We start from the raw sequence: 13,581 nt of genomic DNA, 5'->3' as shown, positions 1-13,581 counted from the left end.
AACATATTATGAAAAGGAAGGTTGCTACTCACCATATAGCAGAGATGCTGAGTCGCAGATAGGCACAACAAAAAGACTGTTCAAAATATAGTTTTTGGCCCTAAAGGCCTTTGTCAAAAATAGATCTCTCTCTCTCTCTCTCTCTCTCTCTCTCTCTCTCTCTCTCTCTCTCTCTCACACACACACACACACACACACACACACACACACATGCAAATGCAACTCACACACACATGAATGCAGCCTAAGGCAACTGTAGCTACACTGTGAGCAGCAGCACCAGTGCATGATGGGAGTGGTGACCGAGTGGGGGTAAGGAGGAGCCTCGGGTTGGGAGGGGGAGGGACAGTAGGGTAAGAGTGGCAGGCAGTGCAGTACTGCTAGGGAGAATGCAGGGATGAGGTGGAGAGGGTAGGGCAGCTATCTCCAGTCGAAAGGTTAGATGGAGGGCAGGGAAGAGGTGGAAAGGGGAGTAAAGAAAAGGAGAGAAGTAAAAAGCTTGGGTGCATGGCGGAATGAGGGCTGTATAGTGCTGGAATGGGAACAGGGAGGCTGGGTGGGTGGAACAATGACTAACGGAGGTTGCAGATCTACTACATTTACCCCACCCTCCAAAACTCCCTCCACACAGAATTCAGAACCTAATCAGATCTGAAACACTGTCATGAATCTTTCCTCCAGAAGCCTTAGCTCCACAGAAATATCAGTCCTTTCCAAAGGCCTCACCTTTTCCCCCATTCCCAAATTTAATCATGCAAGACTTGTTTAAGACCTTCTCTCCTTCTCCCGAGCCCTACAGTGGAAACACTTTTTTGCTACCAACCCTACCAATCAGATTCAACCAAAGACCAATGTTGAACCCAGCCTAACTCAGTTGGCTCCTCCACCCAATCATGATCCACCACACTGCCCCCAAACCACTCCCTATTAACATTCCAGAATTTCTTAACCTCGAACCTTGCCTCATCATCATTCCCCAAGTCCGTCAACATGCAAACTAACCTTAACATCTGCAGAAAGAATCACAGTCTACCATCTAAAAATTTATCCTGGCCTTATAATCCTACCTGCTCACAAAGGCTCCACCATGGTTGTTTCGAACCGCAAGGATTACCTGGCAGAAGGACCCCGCCAGCTGTCAGATACATCCATCTAAAAACCTTGCCACAGTGACCCCATTCCAGAAATCCAGCAGGATCTCCAGTCTCTCCTCAAATCCTTAGGCCCATCCCAGAACCTCTCCCCAGAGTATATCACTCAGCTAACCCCTACCACTCCCCTCAGTCCTACCCTCTATGTGCTTCCTAAAGTCCATAAACCCAACCACCCAGCACACCCCATTGTGACCAGTTACTGTGCCCCCACTGAGAGAATTTCTGCTCTCATAGACCAACACCTTCAACCTGTTACCCAGAACATACCTTCCTATATAAAAGATACCAACCATTTCCTCCACCGATTATCCTCAGTTCCTGTTCCTTTACCACATGTTGCCCTGCTAGTCACTATTGATGCCACCTCCCTTTACGCTAGCATCCCTAATGCCCATGGCCTTACCACTATTGAACACTACCTTTCCTAATGCCTGATGGATTCCAAACCAACAATCTCCTTCCTAGTTGCCATGACCAACTATATTCTTACTCACAACTAATTGCCTTGGAAGGTATTACCTACAAACAAATCTGGGGTATGGCTGTGGGCTCTGGCATGTCACCATCCTATGCCAACCTACTCATGGACCATCTAGAGTAATCCTTCCTAAACACCCAGAATCCCAAACTCCTCATCTGGTGTGATTCATTGATGACATCTTCATGATCACATCAAGGTTGAGGACTTCCTACCCACATTCCTCCAGAACCTCAACACCTTCTCCCCAATTCTCTTCACCTGATCCTACTCAACCCAACAAGCCTTTCTCGATGTTGATCTCCACCTCAAAGATTCTCTACATCAGTACCTCCCTGTCCATATCTAACCTACTAACCACCAGCAGTACCACCACTTTGACAGCTGCCACCCATTTCACACCAAGAAGTCCCTCCCATACACCCTAGCCACCAGTGATGAGCAGTCTCTCTTGAAATATACCGAGGGTCTCACTGAAGCCTTCACAGACAGAAATTATCCTCCCAACCTTGTACAAAAACAAATCTCCTGTGCCGTATCTTTCCAGCCTCCCACCACCTCCCAAAGTCCCACCATCCGGCCACAGAGGAGCATTCCCCTCGTAACTCAGTACCAACCTGTACTGGAGCAACTGAATTACATTTTCTGCCAGGGTTTCGACTACCTCTTATTGTGCGCAGAAATGAGAAATGCCCTGCCCACTATTCTTCCTATCGCTCCCACAGTGATATTCCATTGTCCACCAAACCTACACAATATACTCATCCATCCCTACACATCACCTGCTCCCAACACCTTACTTCATGGCTCATACCCCTGTAATAGACCTAGGTGCAGGCCTGTCCCATACGTCCTCCCACCACAATTTTCTAGATGGCGGAGACATTGTGTGTATAAGTGAGTGGTGTTCTTGCGAAAAAACAAAAATAATGTCAGTAAAAATACAGTGTGTGTAAATTGTAGGGACGAAATCATGAAGCTAAATGAGCATATTTCTAGCCTTCACCAAATCATCAGTGTATTGAATAGTGAGATGTCTAAACTTCAAAAAGAAATAAGTGAGCCATTAGTCAAACAAAAGTCAATTTCTCTTCCACAGAAAAACTCTAATGAGTGGACAAAAATACAATATAAAAACAGAGATGTAAATACGAAAACATCACTGGGTAGTGAAAACACCAAACAGTTGGCGGTTAAAAAAAAAACTTCATGTTCTTTCTGTGAGTGAAGAGGTGGATTTAGGCCTAACATTGGTAAAGGATCATGAACTTTGGAACAAACCTTATCAACAGAATGGTGATAGAGGCTCTAAGTTCAGAATTAAGGCAAACAGTGACGGTGAGAAACTGAGCATACCATCTTTTGCATGAAGTAATGGGATGAATGAGAAAGACAATATCAACAAAAAAGTAGGCCTACAACAGTGCAAACATGAAAGTAGTGTATTATTTTTATCGGACAGTCATGGCAAAAACATGACGAGACTTTTTGAAGGAAACAAAAAATACGACACAACAGGTATTGTGAAACCAGGAGCAACAACGAAAAACAGTATTGGTGTCAACTTACATGATAAAATGTCGGGGAAAAATGACTACATTGTGTGTATAGCAGGTGCAAATGATATTGCAAAAATTGAAGCAAATAACTGCCTAATGAAACTAAAGTTCCTGGAATGCAATAAACATCAAAATACAATAGTTGCAATTTTACCACACAGATATGATCTTTTGTATCTCTCTTGTGTCAACAAAGAAATTTGAAAAACTAACATTAAAATAAAACAAATGTGTTTTTTGTTTGGAAAATGTAACATCCTTGGTACAGGCAAATTGGACAGATGTCAGCATACCAGACACAGGATGCATCTGAATTACGAAGGAAGAAACTTTGTGCGTAAAATGGTAAATGAAATCATTGCGAACAGGAATAGAGCAAAAAGCAAAATTTCATTTACTGGTATGAGACCAGTCTCAGCAGCAGAAGAAGCAGCATCGTCAAAAGCAGCAAAATCATCAGTGGCAGGACCAACAGCTGAAACATCAATACATGCAGCAGAAACTGTTGCCCATCCTACACACAACAGAAAGTAAACCCAGCGTTTTTTATGGCAAGTAACATGAGAGAAAAAGATTTGTTGCGTGAAACATCTCTCTCGTGTGTTCAATATGAGTCTTCCACACCTCAAGCAATACTATCAACTAGTGTACTGGAAAAAGCCACTCCTAACAAACATAATGCAAATGCAGTGGTGAGCAAAAATCAAACTTTGGCTTAATTCCACAAAAATATATGTAGTCTCAAGAATAAAATGGACCATTTATTAATAAATTTAAAAGATGAGTGTGAAAGTGAGCCTGATGTACTGTTTTTCTCAGAACATCATGTTAGGAGTAGAATCCACATGCTGCAAATTTAGAACTTAAGTTTAGCTGCACATTACTGTAGATCTATTATGAGAAAAGGTGGAGTTGCAATATTTGTAAAAAACAATGTAGTGTATAAATCTCTAGATTTAAGCAAATACTGTGATGAAGAGCATTTTGAGGTGTGTGGCACTGAGTTAAGAGCAGATAGTGCAACAGTTATTGTACTGGCTATTTACAGGACACCTGCTGGAAATCTGAATGTATTTCTGAAACAAATAGACTCACTTCTGTCCTTAAACTGAATCAACCGTTGTTATGGGTGACTTCGATGTGGACTTATTGACAGAAAATAGAAACAAAACAGACTTTGAACACCTGATGTACTATTACAACTTAGTATCAGTGGTGGACACTCCAACTAGAGTAACAGCCGGTCCTAGCACTTTAATAGATAATGTATTTGTAAATAAGGATATTTACAATAATTTAACTGTGAAAAATATTATAAATGGCCTCTCTGGTCATGAAGGGCAATTCCTCACTCTAAACCAAATAAATGTACAAAGGAAAGAAAAATTCACCTGGAAAAACTTTAGGATTATAAACAAACACACCATTGAAAGCTTTAATTAGCAATTACAACTAGTGGACTGGTCACCTGTATATGTTGCAATTGACGTAAACTCAAAATTTAATATATTTATCTAAGAAGTTACAAATCTATTTGAAGAAACCTTTCAAAAAAAAAATCTGTGAGAGAAAACCTGTTAAAATCTGGAGACAAGCCTTGGATTATTAAAGGCATCAAAATTTATTGTAAAACAAGAAGAGAACTACATGCAGCAGCCACGAGATCAAATGATCCCACTAGGAGTATGCACTATAAACTCCACAATAAAGTTCTGAATAAGACCATACAAGCAGCCAAGAACATGTGCTTGAAGACAGAAATTGATTACTTGAGCACTAAAGTAAAAACTATTTGCAATTTTGTAAAGAAGGAAACAAGGAAAAATTCAGTTTGTAGTGAAAATATTCAAATAAAAAGTGAGGGTCATATTGTTAGCAATTCAAAAATAGTTGCAGACACATTAAACAAACATTTGTTAACAGTAATAGAAAAAATTGGTTTACAAGGCTCCATGAACCAAGTCATCAATCTTTTGAAAGCTGGAATACCTAGCTCGGCACAACACATGAAGGTAACAACAGTCACTGTTCAAGAAATTGAAAGAGTTGTTAAATCTCTGAAAAGTAAAATCTCTACTGGGATTGATGATATTTCTAACAAATTATTAAAATACTGCTGCAGCCATGTAAGTAAAGGCCTTTGCACATTTTTGATGCATCACTTAAGCAAGGAATAGTTCCTGAGAGGCTTAAGTATGCAGTTGTAAAACTAATGTATAGGAAGGGAGATAAGATGGATGCTGTTTTTAACTATCAGCCAGTATCACTACTGACAAGTTTGTCAAAGGTTTTAGAGAAACTAATACATGCCAGGATAGTTAAGCATCTCAGGGATCAAAATATCCTCAGCGAAAGTCAGTTTGGATTTAGAAAGGTTTGCCAACAGAATATACAATATTTGCATTTTCTGTCAGAGTCTTGGAATCTATCAACAAAAAACTAAAGGTGGTTGGGATTTTTGTGACCTAACAAAAGCATTTGACTGTGTCAGTCACCAGATTCCTTTACAAAAAGCTGCACATCTCGGTATAAGTGGTTCTTCAGGGATTGACTTGTACCTGTCAAACAGGAAACAGAAAGTTGTAGTGGATAGTCAAAATGGAGTCCCATTATCATCAGAATGGGCTACCATCATGTGTGGAGTGCTCCAAGGCTCAGTTCTGAGCCCCCTGCTTTTTATTATCTTTATAAATGATCTGCCTCCCTGTACGAAATACTGTAGGTTTGCCATTTTTGCTGATGACACTACACTACTTATTGGTAATTAAGAACATAAACTTGAGGAAACAGCAAATAAGGTTTTAAGTAAAACAGTGAACTCGTTTAATATTAATGGTCTTTCATTAAATTGCGCTAAAACAAACTACGTTCAGTTCCACACAACATTCAAAGATGAAGAAATAGTAGTAAAAATAGGTGAGCAGGTGATAACCAGGATGAATACCTCAAAATACCTAGGCTTGCATATTGACAGCAAACTGAACTGGTCAAGCCACATCCTGGATCGATGCAAAAGATTGAGTTCAGCAACTTATGCATTATACATTGTTTCTTCTTCTAGAAATATGGAAACCATGAAGCCAGCCTATTATGGTTATTTTCATGCCATTAGGGCATATGGAATGATATTTTGGGGTAAACAGTCACTGGCTAAAAAAGTACTGTGTGTACAAACAAGGGCCATAAGAATCATGTGTGGGGTCCATCCTAGAGCCACATGCAGGAATCTTTTTAAGAAACTTGGAATCCTCACATATATTCTCTTTGATGTGCTTCATAAGGAAAGAAAAATCCATTTTTTAAACTGAACAGTGAGTATCATAGTCTATAGATGAGAAGAAAACATGACATCCACTATGAACAGGCAAATCTAAGTATGAAAAGAGTCCATTTCACTGGCTGTAAGATTTTTAACATGCTCCCTTCAAGAATTAAGTGTTTGGTAGAAGATGAGTTCTTGTTTAAAAAAACTTTAAGGCAGTTCCTATTAGAAGGATCATTTTATACAATAGAAGAGTTCCTGAACTACAATGTTTAGCATTTCTTGTATCGCTAGATGCAAATATGTGCCAAATCTACATTTGTAATCCTGACTATTGTTTATTGTAAACACATATTTTGCAATATTTATTTTCTGTAACACTAATTATTTGCCCTCCCACCACCACCTACTCCAGTCCTGTAACCTGGAAGGTGTACATGATCAAAGGTAGAGCCACGTGTGAAAGCACCCACGTGATTTACCAACTGACCTGCCTACACTGTGAAGCTTTCTATGTGGGAATGACCAGCAACAAACTGTCCATTCACATGAATGGACACAGGCAGACAGTGTTTGTTGATAATGAGGATCACCCTGTGGCTAAACATGCCTTGGTGCACGGCCAGCACATCTTGGCACAGTGTTACACCGTCTGGGTCATCTGGATACTTCCCACTAACACCAACCTATCAGAACTTGCCCTTCAATATATCGTCTCTTCCCGTTCCCCACCAGGCCTCAACCTCCGCTAATTTCAAGTTGTTGCCGCTTGTACTTCACCTATCATTCAACAACATCTTTGCCTCTGTACTTCCGCCTCGACTGACATCTCTGCCCAAACTCTTTGCCTTTACATATGTCTGTTTGTGTCTGTATATGTGCAGATGGATATGTGTGTGTGTGTGCGAGTGTATACCTGTCCTTTTTTCCCCCTAAGGTAAGTCTTTCCACTCCCGGGATTGGAATGACTCCTTACCCTCTACCTTAAAACCCACATCCTTTCGTCTTTTCCTCTCCTTCACTCTTTCCTGATGAAGCAACTGTGAGTTGCGAAGGCTTGAATTTTGTGTGTGTGTTTCTGTTTGTTTGTGTCTCTATCAACATACCAATGCTTTTGTTTGGTAAGTTACATCATCTTTGTTTTTAGATATATTTTTCCCATGTGAAATGTGTCCCTCTATTATATTCATATCATTAATTATTTTGTAATATTTATTTATCTCTCAAAATGGAATTTCTGTAGTAGAACCTAAGTTACTGTTCTCTGTAGTATGAAATCTTTTTCTTTTTTTTATTGTGCTACCATAGACCTCCAACACGTTCCATATCCTGTGATACTGTCACAACATAGATCACTGGAACAAGAAATAAATAAATAAACCACCACTTACTCCAGTCCAATCACAAACATCATCTTTCCCATCAAAGGCAGAGCTACCTGTGAAACCAGTCATGTGATCTACAAGCTAAGCTGCAACCACTGTGCTGCATTCTGTGTGGGCATGACAACCAACAAGCTGTCTGTCCACATGACTGAACACCGACAAACTGTGACCAAGAAAAAAGTGGACTATCTGGTTGCTGAGCACGCTGCCAAACATGACATCCTTCATTTCAATGACTGCTTCACAGCCTGTGCCATATGGATCCTTCCTACCAACACCAGCTCTTCTGAATTGTGCAGGTGGGAACTTTCCCTGCAATATATCCTACGTTCCCATAACCCTCTTGGCCTTAACCTTCGTTAGTCATTGTTCCATTCATCCAGCCTCCCTGTTCCAATTCCAGCACTATAAAAACCTCATTCCACCATCACACCCAGTCTTTTTACTTGTCACCTTTTCTTCAACCCCTCTCCCGACCTCGCCCTTGCCCTCCATCTAACCTCCTGACTCTGCACATAGCTTTCCTATCCTCTCTACTTCATCCTTGCATGCTCCCTAGCAGTACTGCACTGTCGACCACCCCTACCCTACTACACCTCCCACTCCCCACTGCAGCCTCCTCCTTACCCCCACCCAGTCACCACTCCCATCATGCACTGGTGCTGCTGCTCGCAGTGTGGCTATAGTTGCCGTAGACTGCAGTCGTGTGTGTGTGTGTGTGTGTGTGTGTGTGTGTGTGTGTGTGTGTGTGTGTGTGTGTGTGTGTGTTTTGACAAAGGCCTTACGGGCCGAAATTCTTATTTGGAACAGTCTTTTTGTTGTGCCTATCTGTGACTCATCATCTCCACTATATGAGGAGCAGCAACTTTACTTTCCATAATATTGTTATGATATCATATTGTCTATGATTATGTGCTGATCCCCACCAACTCTGGTCATAAGTGAAAATGCTTTGAGAGTGAATGATTGTAAGAGATTTAATGGGCCTTCCAATTCACTACAAACCCTCTTGGTATTAAGGTTTTAGTGTCCTCAAGAATATATCCCTCAAAGTGTTAGGATATTAAATTATCTGAGTCACAAATTATTTGTAATAAACAATGGGAAATCCAGGATGGAATAATGACAATAATGACAACATTATGTGACTGTGCTGGAGTAGATGGTGGTGGGAGGATTTATGGGCAGGTCTTGCAGGTCTATTACAAGGATATGAACCATGAGACAATGGGGTTAGGAGAAGAGATAGAGTTAGAATGGATGAGGATATTGTTTAGGTTCCATGGGCAGGGGTCACAAGCATCACCTATCTAATCAAAGGCAAGGCAACCTGTGAAAGCAGTCATGAAAGATGATGAAACTTCCTGGCGGATTAAAACTGTGTGCTGGACCGAGACTCGAACTCGGGTCCTTTGCCTTTCGTGGGCAAGTGCTCTACCAACTGAGCTATCCAAGCACAACTCACGCCCCGTCCTCACAGCTTCACTTCTGCCAGTACCTCTTCTCCTACCTTCCAAACTTTACAGAAGGTCTCCTGCAAAACTTGCAGAACTAGCACTCCTGAAAGAAAGGATATTGTGGAGACATGGCTTAGCCACAGCCTGGGGGATGTTGCCAGAATGAAATTTTCACTCTGCATTCTGCTAGGTTTGCAGGAGAGCTTCTGTAATGTTTGGAAGGTAGGAGACGAGGTACTGGCAGAAGTGAAGCTGTGAGGACGGGATGTAAGTCGTGCTTGGGTAGCTCAGTTGGTAGACCACTTGCCCGCGAAAGGCAACGGTCCCGAGTTCAAGTCTCGGTCCAGTACACAATTTTAATCTGCCAGAAAGTTTCAAATCAGCGCACACTCCACTGCAGGGTGAAAATCTCATTATGAAAGATGATATCTATTCAAATTTTGCACTAGTCACATAAGAGTGGCGCTAACAGTGCCACTATGAGAATTCAAATTATATTTGCTTTAAATACACGCTGTAATGGTCACAAGTGTTAGTTACCTTTGAAATTGAACATAGTGAGTTCATGTTAGTCATGAATGTCTTTAAGGCAACAAGTACACCATTATCAATACTTCACTGAGTTTGAATGAGGTTGTGTAATAGGGCTATGAGGAACTGGATGTTCTTTCTGCAGTACTGCAGAAAGACTTGGCATGAAGATAGTCACTGTAAATGATTGATGGCAGTGGCTGTTATAACAATGTATGGCTGCAAGAAGACCAGGCTCTGGCAGCCATGTGGTGTGAACAAGAGGAAAGACCATCATGTTTGGCATATGCCACAAGCGCATCATACTACATCTACAGTGGCAACTGGAGCCACAGTTGGCATGACAGTGGCAAAACAAACTGTTAAAAATTGGTTACTTCAAGGACAGCTGTCAGCCAGACAGACTGTAGCGTCCATTCTACTGGTCTTAAACCAACACCATTTGTGACTTCAGTGGTGTCAGGCAAGAGCTCATTGGAGGGGAGAGTGGAGATCTGTTGTGTTTTCTGATGAAAGCTGGTTCTGTCTCAGTGCCAGTAATGGACATGTGGCTATCCCATGCACACTGACTGCAAATTTGTAAGTCAATCTGGTGATCCAACCTGTTGTATTGCCATTCATGAAAAGCATTACAGCAGGTGTTTTTCAACAGGATAATGCTCATCCACATACTGCTGTTGTAACCCAACATGCTCTACAGAGTATCAACATGATGCTTTGGCCTGTTTAATCACCAGGATTGTCTCCAGTTGGCTATATATGGGACACTTATCAAATGACACAAACAGCATTGACCAACTTTGTATTGACCAACCAATTGCAACAGGCATGGAACTCCATCCCACAAACCAACATCCAGCACCTGCACAACAGAATGCATGCAGGTTAGCATTTAACATTATGGTGGTTATACTAGTTATTAATGTACCAGCATTTCACATTTGTAATGTCTTATCTCACAATTACATTAACCTGTATCTAGCAACATTAATCACTTAAATATGTAACCTAGACAAATATATTCCTGAAATTTAATTGTTCTACATTAATTATTTTTTGATGTAGTGATTTTTTTTTATGTCACTGTATATTTGTTATCCAGCATAACACAATTAGGCTGACTGCATGTGTATACAGAGCAATCATTCACCTAGAATCTATGCCAAAGCTTTTAGCCTCCTTTAAACATCAGATGGCAGCTCCTCATAATGAAAATGTCTACAGACTCTTGTCTACTTTGGCAATGTCAACATTCCATCTCATTTGTCACATGCCCATTTTGTTGACCTCCACAAACCACACAAAACCAACAAAAATATATTTAACAGGATAGATAAAAAAAATCTACTCACCAAGCGGTGACAGAACACACAGATACTCAGTTTCCAAAATTTCCTCTGTTTTCATGACTGTCCCAATCGATTTTTTCATTTATCATTTTGGGTACCATATAGATTGCACACTCATTACCTCTTATTAATGATTTCCATATGACTTTTTCTAATTTTTCTGCCTTTTTCCTTGCCTTTTCTTCTGTTTTTCTATCTTTTCCTCCCTCTGTTTCCCCGCTCTCATGATTTTTAACTCTCCAAGCTGTCCTCTCTTGCCATGGTGAATCCCATATCAAATTACATCTGTTCTTTTCGAAAACATGCCTTTGCAGTAGCAAAACTTAAGGTCCCACATTCTGTTTCATGAAACCTGCTTGTCCCTAGGAGTTACTCCAAAAGGCCTAACATTGAAAGTCGGTATTTCTGGATGCAGTCTTATCCCACACCAGGCTCTTTTGCAGTTTCAAATACAGCACTCTCTTGCCCTTACACAGCTAATCTGTGACCTGTATCTATCATCAGCAAATTTCCGCTCTACCAGACTTCTCTCCTTATATAAAATTCTGCAGTTATCTTCCCCTCATGTTTCCTTGGATGGTATCATTCACAAAGCCAACAAGCCAACTTCAGACTGCAACAGCTTGCCAGACTTCACCTCAAAAAGCTATCTCACCATCAACCACCACTCCTCTCCTACAAACCAAGCTTGGCCAACCTCCTTAAATCGAATCACAGTTTGGTTTCTGAAGTGGCAAAAATATGGAGTCAGCCATAGTAGAATTCACAAAAGTTGTACTTGATGCTCTTGATAAAGATGAGTGTGTCACAGGCATATTTTTTGGATCTTTCTAAAGTGTTTGATAAAGTCAACCACAAGATTCTATTAAATAAAGTAGAAGCATTAGGAATAAGAGGGGTAGCCACTGACTGGTTCTGATCATACCTAGTAGATAGGGTACAAAGAGTAGGGATTACACATACTTCAAATAGATCCAAACATTTAGTAAAACACTTATCAGAACTGAAATACATTACTATAGGGGTTCCGCAAGGTAGCATATTATGACCAATACTATTCCTGATATACATCAGTGACTTTCCCAGTAGTGTTACTCATTATAGTTACTGAGAAAACAAGAGAACTCCTTGCCAAGAAAGCAAATGAAACTCTCAAGGAAGTTCATGACTGGTCAATAAGCAAAAAAGTGACATTGAACATAAAGAAAACTAATGCCATGAATTTTAGTGTGAAGAGGAAAATGACAATGTTAAATTAAATGTAGATGGCACCTCTATAGACTGTGTAACAAATGCAAAATTTCTAGCAATGAATATCGATTCTCAGTTGAAGTGGTGCGAACACACAATGGTACTTATAAACAGAATGTCATCAGCCTTCGAATCCTATCATCAGTGTGTAACATGTAGTGCCTTTTAGTTACATATTATTCTTATGTACACTCAATTCTTAGCTATGACATTCTTTTTTGGGGAACAAATGCACAAAATATGAACACAATTTTCAAACTCCGAAAAAGAGCCATAAGAATAATAACCAAAAATACTAGTCAAGCTCATTGTAAAGATCTGTTCAAAACACTGGGGATTTTAACTGTTCCATGTGAATACATTTACATCAGTTGTACACATCAAAAATAACATTGGTAATTACTGCACAAACTTCTCTGTGCATGACCATGCAACAACAGAGTACGCAAAGGAACTTGCACCCCTTCTTGCAGCGGTGTACCGTAGGTCTCAAGAAGAGCGTAGCGTTCCAATGGATTGGAAAAGGGCACAGGTCGTCCCCGTTTTCAAGAAGGGATGTCGAACAGATGTGCAGAACTATAGACCTATATCTCTAACATTGATCAGTTGTAGAATTTTGGAACACATGTTATGTTCGAGTATAATGACTTTCCTGGAGACTAAAAACCTACTCTGTAGGAATCAGCATGGGTTTCGAAAAAGACAGTCGTGTGAAACCCAGCTCGCACTATTCGCCCACGAGACTCAGAGGGCCATAGACACGGGTTCACAGGTAGATGCCGTGTTTCTTGACTTCTGCAAGGCGTTCGATACAGTTCCCCACAGTCATTTAATGAACAAAGTAAGAGCATATGGACTATCAGACCAATTGTGTGATTGGATTGAGGAGTTCCTAGATAACAGAACGCAGCATGTCATTCTCAGTGGAGAAAAGTCTTCCGAAGTAAGAGCGATTTCAGGTGTGACACAGGGGAGTGTGTCATGGGACTGTTGCTGTTCACAATATACGTAAATGACCTGGTGGATGACATTGGAAGTTCACTGAGGCTTTTTGCAGATGATCCTATGGTGTATCGAGAGGTTGTAACAATGGATAATTGTACTGAAATGCAGGAGGATCTGCAGCGAATTGACACATGGTGCAGGGAATGGCAA

The 13,581-nt window shown here is 40.6% G+C and overlaps 1 protein-coding gene and 1 non-coding gene across 2 annotated transcripts in view; one reads left to right on the top strand and one right to left on the bottom strand.

Moving 5' to 3' along the window:
- LOC124589324 overlaps positions 1-13,581 on the top strand; it is a 201,456-nt gene that overhangs the window by 135,228 nt on the left and 52,647 nt on the right. The gene's annotated exons all lie outside the window — the stretch shown is intronic.
- Trnas-cga lies at positions 9,221-9,295 on the bottom strand. Its single transcript has one exon. It is a non-coding gene; the product is annotated as a tRNA-Ser (tRNA).

The sequence above is a fragment of the Schistocerca americana genome, chromosome 2 (genome assembly GCF_021461395.2).
Source record: "Schistocerca americana isolate TAMUIC-IGC-003095 chromosome 2, iqSchAmer2.1, whole genome shotgun sequence".
NCBI lineage: Eukaryota > Metazoa > Arthropoda > Insecta > Orthoptera > Acrididae > Schistocerca > Schistocerca americana.
The sequence above is the reverse complement of the archived record's forward strand: the minus strand, read 5'-3'. Positions and strand labels throughout refer to the sequence as shown.